The 14,389-nt window shown below is 40.7% G+C and overlaps 1 pseudogene; it reads left to right on the plus strand.

The window, feature by feature from the left end:
* Window positions 1-2,755: 2,755 nt before the first annotated feature.
* Window positions 2,756-3,700, plus strand: LOC116868979 (annotated as a pseudogene).
* The last annotated feature ends 10,689 nt before the right edge of the window (window positions 3,701-14,389 follow it).

Genomic DNA, 14,389 nt, shown 5'->3' on the forward strand with positions numbered 1-14,389 from the left:
CATTTTTTCTTTAAGATTTTATTTATTTATTTGACAGAGAGGCAGCAAGAGAGGGAACACAAACAAGGGGAGTGGGTGAGGAAGAAGCAGGCTCCCCACTGAGCAGAGAGCCTGATGCAGGACTCAATCCCAGCACCCCAGGATCACGAGCTGAGCCAAAGGCAGACGCTTAATGACTGAGCCACCCAGGCACCCCACTTCAACCATTTTTATGTGGATGGTTCAGTGGCATTAAGTATGCTCCCTCTGTTGTGCAGTCTTCCCCACCATCCGTCTCCAGAACTTTTTCATCCTCCCATACTGAATGTCTGTACTCACTAAACAATAATTCCCTAGTCCCCCTTCCCCTACTCCTGGTAACCACTGTCCTACTTTCTGTCTCTATGTGCTTAACTATTCTAGGTATACCATATAAAAGGAAATCATGTAATATGTGTCCTTTGAGTCTGGATTATTTCGCTTAGTATAATATCTTTAAGGTTCATCTGTGTTGCAGAGTGTGTCAGAATTCCCTTCCTTTTTAAGGCTGAATATTCTCTTGCACGTGTCTACCACATTCTACTGATCCATTCATTCAATGATATAGAAGGTCGCTTCCACATTTTGACACTGTGAATAATACTGCTATGAATGCTGGTATACAAATACCTGTTTAGGTCTCTGCTTCACTTCTTTTCATATATACCCAGAAGTGGAATTTTTGAATCATTAGATGTTCAATATTTTGAAGAGCTGTCATACCTTTTTCTGCAACAACTACATCATTTTAAATTCCCACTGCCATGGGTTTTTTGTAAACCAAGAGTAAATATATCTGCACTTGGGCAGAATTCTGTAATTAAATAAATTATTTCTTGTATTTGGTTTAAATGTAAAATTCTATGATTCTGTTACACCTAATTTAACGGGAAGATTTGTGAACTGATTTATAAAATTAAGCATCATTTGTAGAGTTGTCTCTGGGAGAAAATACCTTCATAGATTCCCTATGTTGGCTTAAAAAGTTGTTTTATACTTGGGGATGCCAATACTGGGAATATCTAGAATGTATTTACATCAGTGCAGTAAGCCCAGTTTAATGGAACCAGTCTGCCTCCTTGTGGAATTTTAATGCAACTTAGATTTTACAAATTGAGAGGACGACTTTAATTTAGAAATGATGCTACCTATGTTCAAGTATTGGGGTTCCCCCCAAGCCAATTTAAATAACCAGTTTTATTTAACACATCTGTGCAAGATCTATGTGAAAATAACTTAAAATGCTGCTAATGTACACAAATATGTGAATAAACGTAGAGGAGGAAAGCACGCACACATGACATGAATTGTAGGATCACAGGAAAAGATACAAATCGCTCTTCATCATATAAAAAAATTATATATTGCAAAATTTCTCGCTCATGAGAAAAAATACAACTCAAAAATACAATTGTCTACAACATGATCAACCATAATGAAAATATTATGCAAAGTGAAATAAGCCAGACACAAAAGGACAGGTACCCTTTTTGTTGTAAGGTGTTACCACAAAAAAAATAAGCTCTTGGCAAATGGGCAAGGGTTATAAGAATGATAGCATTTATTAAGGTCTATTATAGGCTTATACATAATTCTCTCAATCCTTAGGACAACTCTTAAATTATCCGGTTTAATTCTTTTTTTTTTTTAAGATTTTTATTTATTTGACAGACAGAGATCACAAGTAGGCAGAGAGGCAGGCAGAGAGAGGAGGAAGCAGGCTCCCTGGGGAGCAGAGAGCCCAATGAGCTCGAATCTTGATCACAGGACCCTGGGATCATGACCTAAGCCAAAGGCAGAAAGAAGCTTTAACTCACTGAGCCACCCAGGGGCCCCTGTTCGGTTCAATTCTTAAATTAAAACTTAATAAGTTCAGTTAAATTCATTGGTTTGAGGAAAGTCTCAGTGCTACTTGATGCCACAGAAGAGGCTTAAACTCCTATTAGTCTCTAAAGCTGGAAAATTTGGGAGTTCAGGATGGGCACCCATGTCTTAAAAGAGGTTTCCCAACCTGATGGCCAATGTCTTTTTTTCTCCATTTCCTTTGAAACGTGTGATTCCATTATTAGAGATGAGGCACATATCCTGAGCTCCGTGAAGTTGACTGATGATGGATTTATTTTTTTCTTCAGGGAAGTACATGGTGCTGGATTAGGGAGGCACAAAATAGCCAGGTAATTGCCTGTCAAACAGGCCGAACTCGCTGGGCTGCACCATAAAATGCCAGGCTTTGAGGCTTTGAACAAAGGAGAACTTGTCTAGAACATATTCTAATAGTTGTAGAGGAACAGTGCCAAACAAGCACGTTTGTAAATGTCAGACCAACTTGGCGATGGATCCGAAGACCATCCATCCAACAAATACTTATTGAGCTCCTGCTATGACCAGAGGCTGTTTGATGCAGTACTTCTTTTTTTCTTAAAGATTTTAGTTACTTATTTGACGGAAAGAAAGAGATCAGAAGTAGGCAGAGAGGCAGGCAGAAGAGGGTGGGGCAAGCAGGCTTCCCGCTGAGCAGAGAGCCAGATTCGGGGCTCGATTCCAGGACCCTGAGACCATGACCTAAGCCGAAAGCAGAGGCTTTAAACCACTGAGCCACCCAGGCGCCCCTGAAGCAGTATCTCTTAATTAGAAAAATAGATACACTTCCTGTAGAAGGCGGCCGGAAGTCGGATTTCCGGTGCAGGCCAAGGCGGCTCCAGTGTAAACCCTGAGCTGAGTTTCTTGATCTTCTGCTATGGGTGAGACGCAACATGTGAGTGCTCTTCCACCATCCCCAATGCAGTACATCAAGGAATATACAGATGAAAATACTCAAGAAGGCCTAGTTCCCAAGCCTCCACCTCCAATAAAAGACACTTATATGATGTTTAGCAATCAATTCCAATGTGATGATCTTATCATCCGCCCTTCAGAAAGTCAGGGCATCGAATAGCTTCATCCTATGCAGTTTGATCACAAGAAGGAACTGAGAAAACTCAATATGTCTATTCTTATTAATTTCTTTTTTTTTAAAGATTTTATTTATTTATTTGACAGACAGAGATCACAAGTAGGCAGAGAGGCAGGCAGAGAGAGAGGGTAGGAAGCAGGCTCCCCGTTGAGCAGAGAGCCAGATGCGGGGCTTGATCCCAGGACCCTGAGATCATGACCTGAGCAGAAGGCAGAGGCTTAACCCACTGAGCCATTATTAATTTCTTAGACCTCTTAGGTATCTTGATAAGGAGCCCTGGGAGTACAAAACCAGAAGAGAAACCAGAAGATATTAAGCTGCATTTTGTACATGTGCATCATCTCATAAATGAATACCGACCCCACCAAGCAAGAGAGACATTGAGAGTCATGCTGGAGGTACCGAAAGGTCAACGTCTTGAAACAGCTGAGCGATTTCAGAAGCACCTGGAGCGAGTCATTGAGATGATTCAGAATTACCTGGCTTTGCCTGATGATCCGCCTCATTCAGAAGCAGGGATGAGAGTAAAGACTGAACCAATGGATGCTGATGATAGCAACAATTGTACTGGACAGAATGAACAGCAAAGAGAAAATTCAGGTCATAGGAGAGACCAGGTTATGGAGAAAGATGCTGCCCTGTGTGTCCTAATTGATGAAATGAATGAAAGACCATGAAGGATGTTTCTTTTTCTTTTTGCTTTTCTCTTTTTCTTTTCAGTAAATGTCATAGATTCATTAATTTGCTCTTGGAGCATCTTAGAAGAGATATAACTAGAAGTCATGTGAACGACTTGACTCCTGCTTCATCAGTGGAGGTTAGTGACTGTCTGTAAGTGCACTGTATGGCAAGCATACACAAATGAGTATATATGTATACATTAAGAGTAATCAGGGGGCCTGGGTGGCTCAGTGGGTTAAATCCTCTGCCTTTGGCTCAGGTCATGATCTTAGGGTCCTGGGATTGAGCCCCGCATGGCTCTCTACTCAGTGGGGAGCCTGCTTCCGCCTCTTTCTCTCTCTCTGCCTGCCTCTCTGCCTACTTGTGATCTCTGCTATCAAATAAATAAATAAGATCTTTATATATATATAAAAAAAAAGAGTAATCACCTTAAAAAGGAAAGTCCTGTGATTGTGTGAAACATTCCTGGATTTGGAGTTGCAGAAAACATTGAAGATCTCAGTAACAGCAAGCTTTCATCTTTGAAAACTAGATTTGTCATTTGCTTTAAGAATGATAGATAGCTTTCTGCCCGTGGACGCCACCGAGTAAGCATCGTTAAAGTCTCCCCTCCCACCGCCGTCATGTCTAAGTCAGAGTCTCCTAAAGAGCCTGAACAGCTGCGGAAGCTCTTCATCGGAGGTCTGAGCTTTGAAACAACCCATGAGGGTCTGAGGAGCCATTTTGAGCAATGGGGAACACTTACGGACTGTGTGGTAATGAGAGACCCAAACACCAAGCGCTCCAGAGGCTTTGGGTTTGTCACATATGCCACTGTGGAGGAGGTGGATGCAGCCATGAATGCAAGGCCACACAAGGTGGATGGAAGAGTTGTGGAACCAAAGAGGGCTGTCTCAAGAGGAGATTCTCAAAGACCTGGTGCCCACTTAACTGTGAAAAAGATTTTTGTTGGTGGCATTAAAGAAGACACTGAAGAACATCATCTAAGAGATTATTTCGAACAGTATGGGAAAATCGAAGTGATTGAGATCATGACTGACCGAGGCAGTGGCAAAAAGAGGGGTTTTGCTTTTGTAACATTTGATGACCATGATTCTGTAGACAAGATTGTCATTCAAAAATACCATACTGTGAATGGCCACAACTGTGAAGTAAGGAAAGCGCTCTCTAAGCAAGAGATGGCTAGTGCTTCATCCAGCCAAAGAGGTCGAAGTGGTTCTGGAAACTTTGGTGGTGGTCGTGGAGGTGGTTTTGGTGGGAATGACAACTTTGGTCGCGGAGGAAACTTCAGTGGTCGAGGTGGCTTTGGTGGCAGTTGAGGTGGTGGTGGATATGGTGGCAGTGGGGATGGCTATAACGGATTTGGTAATGATGGAAGCAACTTTGGAGGTGGCGGAAGCTATAATGATTTTGGCAATTACAACAATCAATCCTCAAATTTTGGACCCATGAAAGGAGGCAATTTTGGAGGCAGAAGCTCTGGCCCTTATGGTGGTGGAGGCCAGTACTTCGCCAAACCACGAAACCAAGGTGGCTATGGTGGTTCCAGCAGCAGCAGCAGCTACGGCAGTGGCAGAAGGTTTTAATTACTGCCAGGAAACAAAGCTTAGCAGGAGAGGAGAGCCAGAGAAGTGACAGGGAAGCTACAGGTTACAACAGATTTGTGAACTCAGCCAAGCACAGTGGTGGCAGGGCCTAGCTGCCACAAAGAAGACATGTTTTAGACAATACTCATGTGTATGGGCAAAAAAAACTCGAGGACTGTATTTGTGACTAATTGTATAACAGGTTATTTTAGTTTCTGTTCTGTGGAAAGTGTAAAGCATTCCAACAAAGGGTTTTAATGTAGATTTTTTTTTTTTTGCACCCATGCTGTTGATTGCTAAATGTAATAGTCTGATCATGACGCTGAATAAATGTGTCTTTAAAAAAAAAAAAGAATGATAGATAAATAAAGGATATCAAGCTGTATAAATGTGAAATTATAAAATCTTTAGATTTACTTTCCTTAAAAACTTACTTGAGGGACACCTGGGTGGCTCAGTTGGCTAGGCGGCTGCCTTCGGCTCAGGTCATGAGCCCAGTGTCCTGGGATTGATTAGATTTTACAGTATCTTCCCTGGGACTGGGCATCGGGCTCCTTGCTCAGCAGGGAGCCTGCTTCTCCCTCTGCCTCTGCCTGCCACTCTGTCTGCCTGTGCTCACTCTCTCTGACAAATAAATAAATAAAATCTTAAAAAACTTACTTGATCTCTAAAAATGTAGTATAGCATGTTAAAAGAGGAGCCCCATAGAGTTATAAAACAGCAATTTTAGGGGCACCTGGGTGGCTCAGTGGGTTAAAGCCTTCCGCTCAGTTCATGATCCCAGGGTCCTGGGATCGAGCCCCGCATCGGGCACTCTGCTCAGCAGGGAGCCTGCTTCCCTTCCTTTCTCTCTCTGGCTGCCTCTCTGCCTACCTGTGATCTCTTTGTCAAATAAATAAATAAAATCTTAAAAAAAAAAAAAGAGCAATTTTATTTTTCCTCCTGACTGGTTCTGTAAACACACTATCTCAACTTCTTATTCCTACCCTGGATAGGTCTATTCACTGTTTTCCAGTCACTCAGATAATAAATCTCTTGATTACTCTTTGTTAAAAAAAAATAGATATAAATCCCCACCTAATAAAACTTTTATTCTAGTAAGAATACACAGACAATAAGATAAATAGGCAACTTACATAGTGTATTAGAAAGTGACATTTTGGGGCACCTGGCTGGCTCAGTCGGTGGAGCATGTGACCCTTGATCTTGGCTTTGTGAGTTCAGGCCCCATGTTGGGTGTAGATCTTACTTTAAAAAAAAAAAATTGATATTTTACCCAAAAAAGCAGTGGGATAATGGAATGAGATATTCTCATGAAAAGAAAAGTCCCAGGGAAGATACTGTAAAATCTAATAGTCAATTCTCATCCTCATCTTGTCTCTTAGGAACATTTGACATTTGATCATTCCCTCTTTCAAATGCATTCTTTGGGGTTTCTAGGATTCCTCTGGATATGATTAGCTTATTTCTTCTCCATTCCCCAACTTCTAAACACTGGAGTGCCCTGAGTTCAGTCCTGACCTTCTCTCACTGGGTTATAACAAGTGCCTGGTCTCCCCGCTTGCCCCACCCCTCACCCAGTCACAGCAGCTAGAGGTGGGTTTTTTTTTCTTTTTTTTCATTCAAATGTAAGTAAGATCGTATCATTTTTCTACTCTGTATTTCCCAGCAATTTTCCATCTCAGAGTGAAAGCAGAAGTCCCCTATAGTGGTCTACAAGGTGCTGTATGCTCGTTCTTCTCTCCTTGAACCTCGGCTTACTCTGCCTCCTATTTACTGTTGCTCTCTGATCACTGCCTCCAGCCACAGGACTTTTCCTTGCTGTTTCCTAGGGCCTCTACATTTGCTGTTCCCCCTGCTGGGAACATTCTGAAATAGCTGCGTGGCCCATGCTTTCTTTCCGTCAGATCTCAAAATATCATCTTACTAAGGCTGTCCCTGGCTAAGCAACTTAAAAATTCTAACATAAACAAACAAATAAAATATAATAAATAATTTAAATAAATTTATTTTATTAAATTATTTATTGTAATATCTTTATATTTAATTAATTGATTAATTAATTAAAATTCTAACACACACTACCACCCCCCCCACCAATTACTTTTGCTCATGGCACTTACCCCATCACACAATGTATTTATACTTACATACATGACTCATTCTTTACCTCCATGTAAGCTCTATGAGGGGCAGAGGGTTTTTTTGTCTATTTTCATTCATTGCTGTATTCCCAGTGCCTGGCTCATATTAGGTGTTCCATCTGTCAATGTCCTCCAGTCAAAGACCATGAGGAACACACCATTAATTGGACAAGTTAGGTTTTTGGCTGTTGCAATGAGGGAGAATGTACACTAGGGGGAGCCATAGAGTGGCTCAGTTAAGGAATGTTAAGAAGGACTTTAAAGCTTTCAAGTGATTTTGGGGGAGGTTTCAAGGAAGCCAGGCTTTTCTCTTGTTCAAGTATGTGTATTTTTGAATGATTTAATGAATGAATATAATGGTGGTCTTCACATACCCGAAGGGCTGTCATATGAAACTGACTGAAATTAGGCTTATTTTATAAGATTTCAGAGGGTAGAGTTAGGACAATGCCTAAAGTAACAGAGTGAGCAAGCTTCCACTCACCATAAGAATTTTAACAAAATGAGCCCCTCTGCAGGAAGATGAATCCCAGTAACCTGACTTCTTGACAGAGGCTGGAAGAATAATGGACTGAGATATTATAGATGTAACTAAGGCACTGAATGGAAGGCTGGACCTAATGACCTCAGATTTTTATGAAGTTCTGGGAAGATCTGTCAAAGCTCACATGGCCTCCCAGCTTTCTTCCTATGAGGTTGCCAGGAAGAATATGACACCGGCAGGGCACCTGGGTGACACAGTCGGTTAAGCATCAGACTCTTGGTTTTGTCTTGGGTCATGATCTCAGGGTGGTGAGGTCAAGCCCTGGTGTTGGGCTCCATGCTCATTACACAGTCTGCTTGGGATTCTCTCTCTCCCTCTCCTTATACCTCCCCCTCCACTTTCTCTCTCCCTCTCTCTCTCTCTCAAATAAATAAATAAATCTTAAAAAAAAAAAAAAGGAATCAGACACTGGCTACCCTAAGAGAAGGAGAATCTCTCTATGTTCTTTAGGATTTCACAGTCTAGAAGTGAAGATATAACAAACATAGGCGATATAGTTCTTAAGGGCAGTTCTGAAGAAGTTGTTCTCACTGGGGACAATGTTGCCCCCACAGGACTTTCGGCAATGTGTGGAAACATTTTTGGTTGTCACAAAGGGGAAGGGGGTGCTACTTGTATCTAGAAGTAGAGGCCATGGAAGCTACAAAGCATCCTATAATGTACAAGAGAGCCCCACATCAAAGGATTATCTGTCTCAAAATATCAATAGTGCCAGTGCTGAGAAGCCCTGTTGTAGAGGGAGGGGCAAGGAGTCATAGTTACACAGAGGGGAAATGGGTCTTGCTAGCTCCAGGAGACCTGGAGAAAGGCTTTACAGAGGAGATGGCATCTGAGCTGGGTTTTAAGAGAAGACTAGGAATTTCTTGGTAAATAAATAAGTTATTTTAGAAGAACAATCTAAAATATTTGTTGATGAAATGATCTAATGTCTGGAATTTGCTGCAAAATAATCCAGTATGTGTGTGGTGGGGGAAGGGTATAAGAAAGGGTAGAAGTTTGGCCAGGAGTTGATAATTGATGAAACTCTCAATGGATACATGGAGGTTCATTATATTTTTCTCTTAACTTTTTTTTAAAGATTTTTATTTATTTGACAGAGAGAGACAGCGAGAGAGGGAACACAAGCAGGGAGAGTAAGAGAAGAAGAAGCAGGCTCCCTGCTAAGCAGGGAGCCTGATGTGGGGCTTCATCCCAGGACTCTGGGATCATGACCTGAGCCAACACTTAACTACTGAGCCACCCAGGTGCCCCTTTTCTTTTAATTTTTGTATATTCCTGAAATTTTGTATAATAAAAATTCAAATCAAGTTTTTTTCTTTTCTTATGGCAAAATATACATTATATAAAATATACCATTTTAAAAAATATTTTATTTATGTACTTAGAGAGAGAGTGCATGTAAAGGAGGGGGAGGGGCAGAGGAAGAGAGAGAATCTCAAGCAGGCTCTGCACTGAGCACAGAGCCCAACTCTGGGGTGGTGAGGCTCAATCCCATGACCCTGGGATCATGACCTGAGCCAAAATCAAGAGTTGGATGCTTAACTGACTGAGTCACTCAGGTACTACCATTTTAACCATTTTTAGGGTATAATTCAGTGGTGTCATGTACATTTACAGTGGTGTAATGTGATGCAACTATCACCATTTCCTGAATTTTTAATCATCCCAAACAGAAATTCTGTACACACTAGACAATACCTCCCCATTCTTTCCTCTGCAGCCCTTGGTAACTTCTTTTTTTGTTTGTTTGTTTTAAAAATTTTATTTATTTTTGTGTGTGTGTGTGAGAGAGAGAGAGAGCAAGCACAAGCAGGTGGAGTGGTAGGCAGAGGGAGAGAGAGAAGCATGCTCCCTGTTGAGCAGAGAGCCCAATGTGGGGCTCAATCCCAGGACCCTGAGATCATGACCTAAGCTGAAGGCAGAGGCTTAACCCACTGAGCCACCCAGGCACCCCTGTTGGTTTAATTTTTAAAAGGAAGTTCTTTATCGGGGAGAGGACAGGCAATTGCAGGAAGGATATTGTTTGCATTTTAAATGGATGGAAGACAACGGAAAATGGAATTGCATAGGATTTGGGAAATAAGTTTGGCACTCCTAGAGGCTCAAGAACATACGGAAGCTATGAGCAATGGGTCTTCTGAGAACAGTGCAACTCAATTAATCTGAACCTTGCACGCCATACTAAGGATACAATCTTATTCTTATAGGCAAGGGGAGCCACTGGAGGTTTTTCTCCGGCCCCACTCAAATATATTTACTCTTTTCCTCAATCCAAGCTTGTGGTAAAAAACTCAACCCATACTGGAATATATACATTGTAAAGAAGAAACTACCTGTTTTCTTACCCATAGACCTAACCACTAATTAACAGTTTGATGTATATCATATATTAAACTCACCAACTGAAAGACCACAAGAACTACCTAAAGTTAAAGTTAGGGGTTTTTTGGTAACTTTTTCTTTTTTCTTTTTTTTTTTTTTAAGTAATCTCTACACCCAACATGGGGCTCACACTCATGACCCCGAGATCAAGAGTGGTATGCTCTCCAGACTAAGCCAGCCAGAAACCCCTAAAGTTAGGTTTATTTAATTTGCTGCAGCAAGAACGGACTCGCATCAGAGAAACTGTGGGCATGCCCTTAGGAAAGAACTGGGAAGGGCTTATTAGAAGGTTTGAGCTTGTGTTGGCTGATATTGCGGAGGTTTTAGGGAAAGCAGGGGTCTGTTGTGGGTTGGATGCTGTCAGGAAACAGGGGCAATTTGGTGAGCGAGTAGATCTGTGGTGATTTTACCTACAATGCCAAAGGATGAAGGTGGGGTTTCATTGATAAAGGATCTGTAATCATTTATGTTTGTTATAAGAGGTAGCTGTTAGGAATTTCTGTGGTTTCAAAGTAGCCTCCGCTCTGTTTTGTTCCACTAAAGTCACAGAATGGCCTTGTCTGATTATTGTGTCTATCCTGTGAGGGTAGTTGATGTTCGGTTAGGAACTCCAATGCCTAGCAATCCACTTGCGGGGTTATCTTTTTCCTTTCTCACTTCCCCATTTTAGCAGGGGGCAGATGAAGTCAGCCTGCCAGATGTATTACTCTCTGAAGTTCAGATCCAATGTCAAGATTCCATTGATCGGAAGGTTGTTTGAAGAACATCATCTCTTACTGAACTCAAGTCAGTACTTGACGTTCCTTTTGTTGGAAGCGGAGCTGTAGTATCATCTGATGAGACAATGGCTGTATGGCAGTATTTACACTTATGGGAAAATTGCAAGTACCTGATCTCCTAATTTATTTGTTTCCTGGAATATTTTAGTAATACTAAGGGCGCCTGGGTGGCTCAGTTGTTGGGCATCTGCCTTTGGCTTAGGTCATGATTCCAGGGTCCTGGGATGGAGTATCGCATCGGGCTCCCTGCTCAGCAGGAAGCCTGCTTCTCCCTCTCCCGCTTCCCTTGCTTGTGTTCCCTCTCTCTCACTGTGTCTCTCTCTGTCAAATAAATAAATAAATAAATAAAATCTTTAAGGAAAAAAAAAGATTTCAGAGCAGTCTGTAGGGATGTAAGTATACGGAAGCCTGAACAAGGCTGCGTTTAAGGGTACCAAACTCCCTGCAGAGTCAAACATCCACGTATAACTTTTGACTCCCCCCAAAACTTAACTAGTGAGAGCTTAGTATTGACTGAGCTTTACCAACAACAAAAACAATTGATTTACACATATTTTATATGTTGTATGTATTATATACTGTATTCTTACAACAAAGTAAGCTAGAGAAAAGAAAATGTTATTAAGAAAATCATAAGGAAGAGTCACCCGGGTGCCACAGTCAGTTAAGTATCTGCCTTGGGCTCTGGTCGTGATCCCAGGGTCTTGGGATCAAGCCCCACGTTGAGCTCTCTGTTCAGTGGGGAGCTTTCTTCCTTTCTCTCTGCCTACAGCTGCCCCTGCTTGTGCTCTCTTTCTCTCTCTCTGTCAAATGAATAAATAAAGTCTTTAAAAAAAAAGAAAATCATAAGGAAAAAAATACATTTACAGTACTGTACTTTAAAAAATCCAAACATAAGTGGACCCATGCAGTTCAAATCCATGTTGCTAAAGGGTCGGCTGTACATTTTTTTTAAGATAGTACATATTCCACCTCAAGAGTCTCATACATCTGGAGCTGCTCTATTTTGATCATTGCTGATCCAAGTTTATGAACTTTTGAGAGGGGTTCTAAGACTTGAGTGGCTTACCATTAACTTTGCTGCTATTTCCTAAACTTACCATGTAAGATCCCCCACCCTACACACACACACACTTTTTGAGACAGGATTGTCCCTTCCAAGTATGACATGATAGGGATTATAGGCTTTTGAATATTTTGCGTGTTGTGGTGTAAGCTGTATAAAGAATTGTTTGTGGGGTACTTGGCTGGCTCAGCTGGTAGAGCATGTTTTTCATGATCTTGGAGTCGTGAGTTCAAGCCCCACACTGGGGAGTAGAGATTACTTAAATAAATAAATAAATAAATAAATAAATAAATAAATAAATGTTAGTAATTGAAGCTAATTAACCAGGAAATAAACTGTATTTTTACAAGGAAAGATACTAGTGGGAACTGGGTGGGCCTCAGAGGAAAGTGGATACAAACACAGCAGCTGGTTTTATTATATGTTTTAACTAAATCATAAACAATCCCACTAGATATTAGACTCAATACGAATGACTGAGATTAAAAAGAACCAGAGCGCCTGGGTGGCTCAGTCAGTTAAGTGTCCAACTCTTGATTTTGGCTCAGGTCATGATCTCAGGGTTATGAGATCCAGCCACACACCAGGCTCTGTGCTGGCCATGGAGCCTGCTTAAGATTCTCTCTCTTTCCTTCTGACCCTCCCCATGTTTGTGCGGGCGCGTACTCTCACACTCACACATGCACACACACATCCTCAAAAAAAAAAAAAAAAGATAAAAAGAACAATATTTGAAGAAAAAATAAAAAATAAAAAAAATTAAAAACAGGGCCACCTGGCTGGCTCAGTTGGTAGAGCGGTCAACTCTTGATCTGGGGTTCATGACTTCAAGTCGCACATTGAGTGGATTGCATTGAATTTGAAGATTGCATTGGGTAATAATTGCCATATTAACAATGCAAGTCTTTCAATCCATGAACAAGTTATGTCCGTTCACTAATTTAGGTCTTCTTCAATTTCTTTCAATAATATTTTGCAGCTTTCAGTGTACACCTGAAAAATCTCCTTGGTTACATTTATTCTAAATTATTTTATTATTCTTTATGTTATTGTACTAATTTTACTAATTTCATTTTCAAATTGTTCATTGCTGGTATGTAGAACTACAACTGATGTTTGCGTATTCATCTGGTATCCTGTTATTTTGCTGAATTAATTTATTAGCTCTAGTGCTTTTGTGGATTCCTTAGGATTTTTTTTTTTAGGCTTTTTAAATGTATAAGATCATGTCTCCTGCAAATAGAGATCATTTTACCCCCTCCTTTCCAATTTGGATACCTTGTATTTCTTTTTATTACCTAATTGCTATGTCTAGAACTTCCAGTATAATGTTGAATAGAAGTGACAAAAATGTATATATTTGTCTTGTTCCTGATCTTAGGAAGAAAGCTTTCAGTCTTAAATCATTGAATATAATGTTAGCTATGGGTTTTCCTGTACACTTTTTTTTTTTTTAAGATTTATTTATTTACAGAGAGAGGGAGAGAGCACAAGCAGGGGGAGTGTCAGGCAGAGAGAGAGGGAGAAGCAGGCTTTCTTAACCAGCTTAGCAGACACTTAACCAACTGAGCCACCCAGGCACCCTTCATACACTTATTATGTTCAGAAAGTTTCCTTCTATTCCTACTTTGATGAGGTGTTTCATTGTTTTGTTTGTTTTTTTCATGAAAGGATGCTGGATTTTTTTTATCAATTGAAATCATTTGTTTTTTCCTTCATTCTATTAATGTGGCATATAATGTTGATTGAATTTTGTAGTTGAACCACCCTTACATTCTTAAGATAAATCCCACTTGGTCATGATGAATAATACTCTTAATAGGATGCTGGATTGCGTTTGCTAGTATTTTGCTCAGGATTTTTATGTCTATATTCATAAGCAATATTGGCTTATAGTCTCTTCTTGCAATAGACTTCTTTTTTTAAGTTGAAGGAGCACATCTCTTTGTTACTTAGTGTCTATTCCAGGAAAGCCAAAGATAGTTTACGGAAAAAATACATTATTCTGAATTTGAGGCCTGTATTTGGAAAGATAAAATCAAGAAGTATAGCCAGAGGATATTATGAAAATAAGTTATAATTATCTAAGAGCAAGGGTGCCAGAGTGGCTCAGTATTAAGCATTTGCCTTCGGCTCAAGGCATGATCTCAGGGTCCTAGAATTGAGTCCTGTGTTGGGCTCCCTGCTCAGCAGGGAGTCTGCTTCTCCCTCTCCCTCTACCCCTCCCCCTATTCAT

The sequence above is a fragment of the Lontra canadensis genome, unplaced genomic scaffold, assembly GCF_010015895.1.
Source record: "Lontra canadensis isolate GAN:19392208 unplaced genomic scaffold, GSC_riverotter_1.0 scaffold17, whole genome shotgun sequence".
NCBI lineage: Eukaryota > Metazoa > Chordata > Mammalia > Carnivora > Mustelidae > Lontra > Lontra canadensis.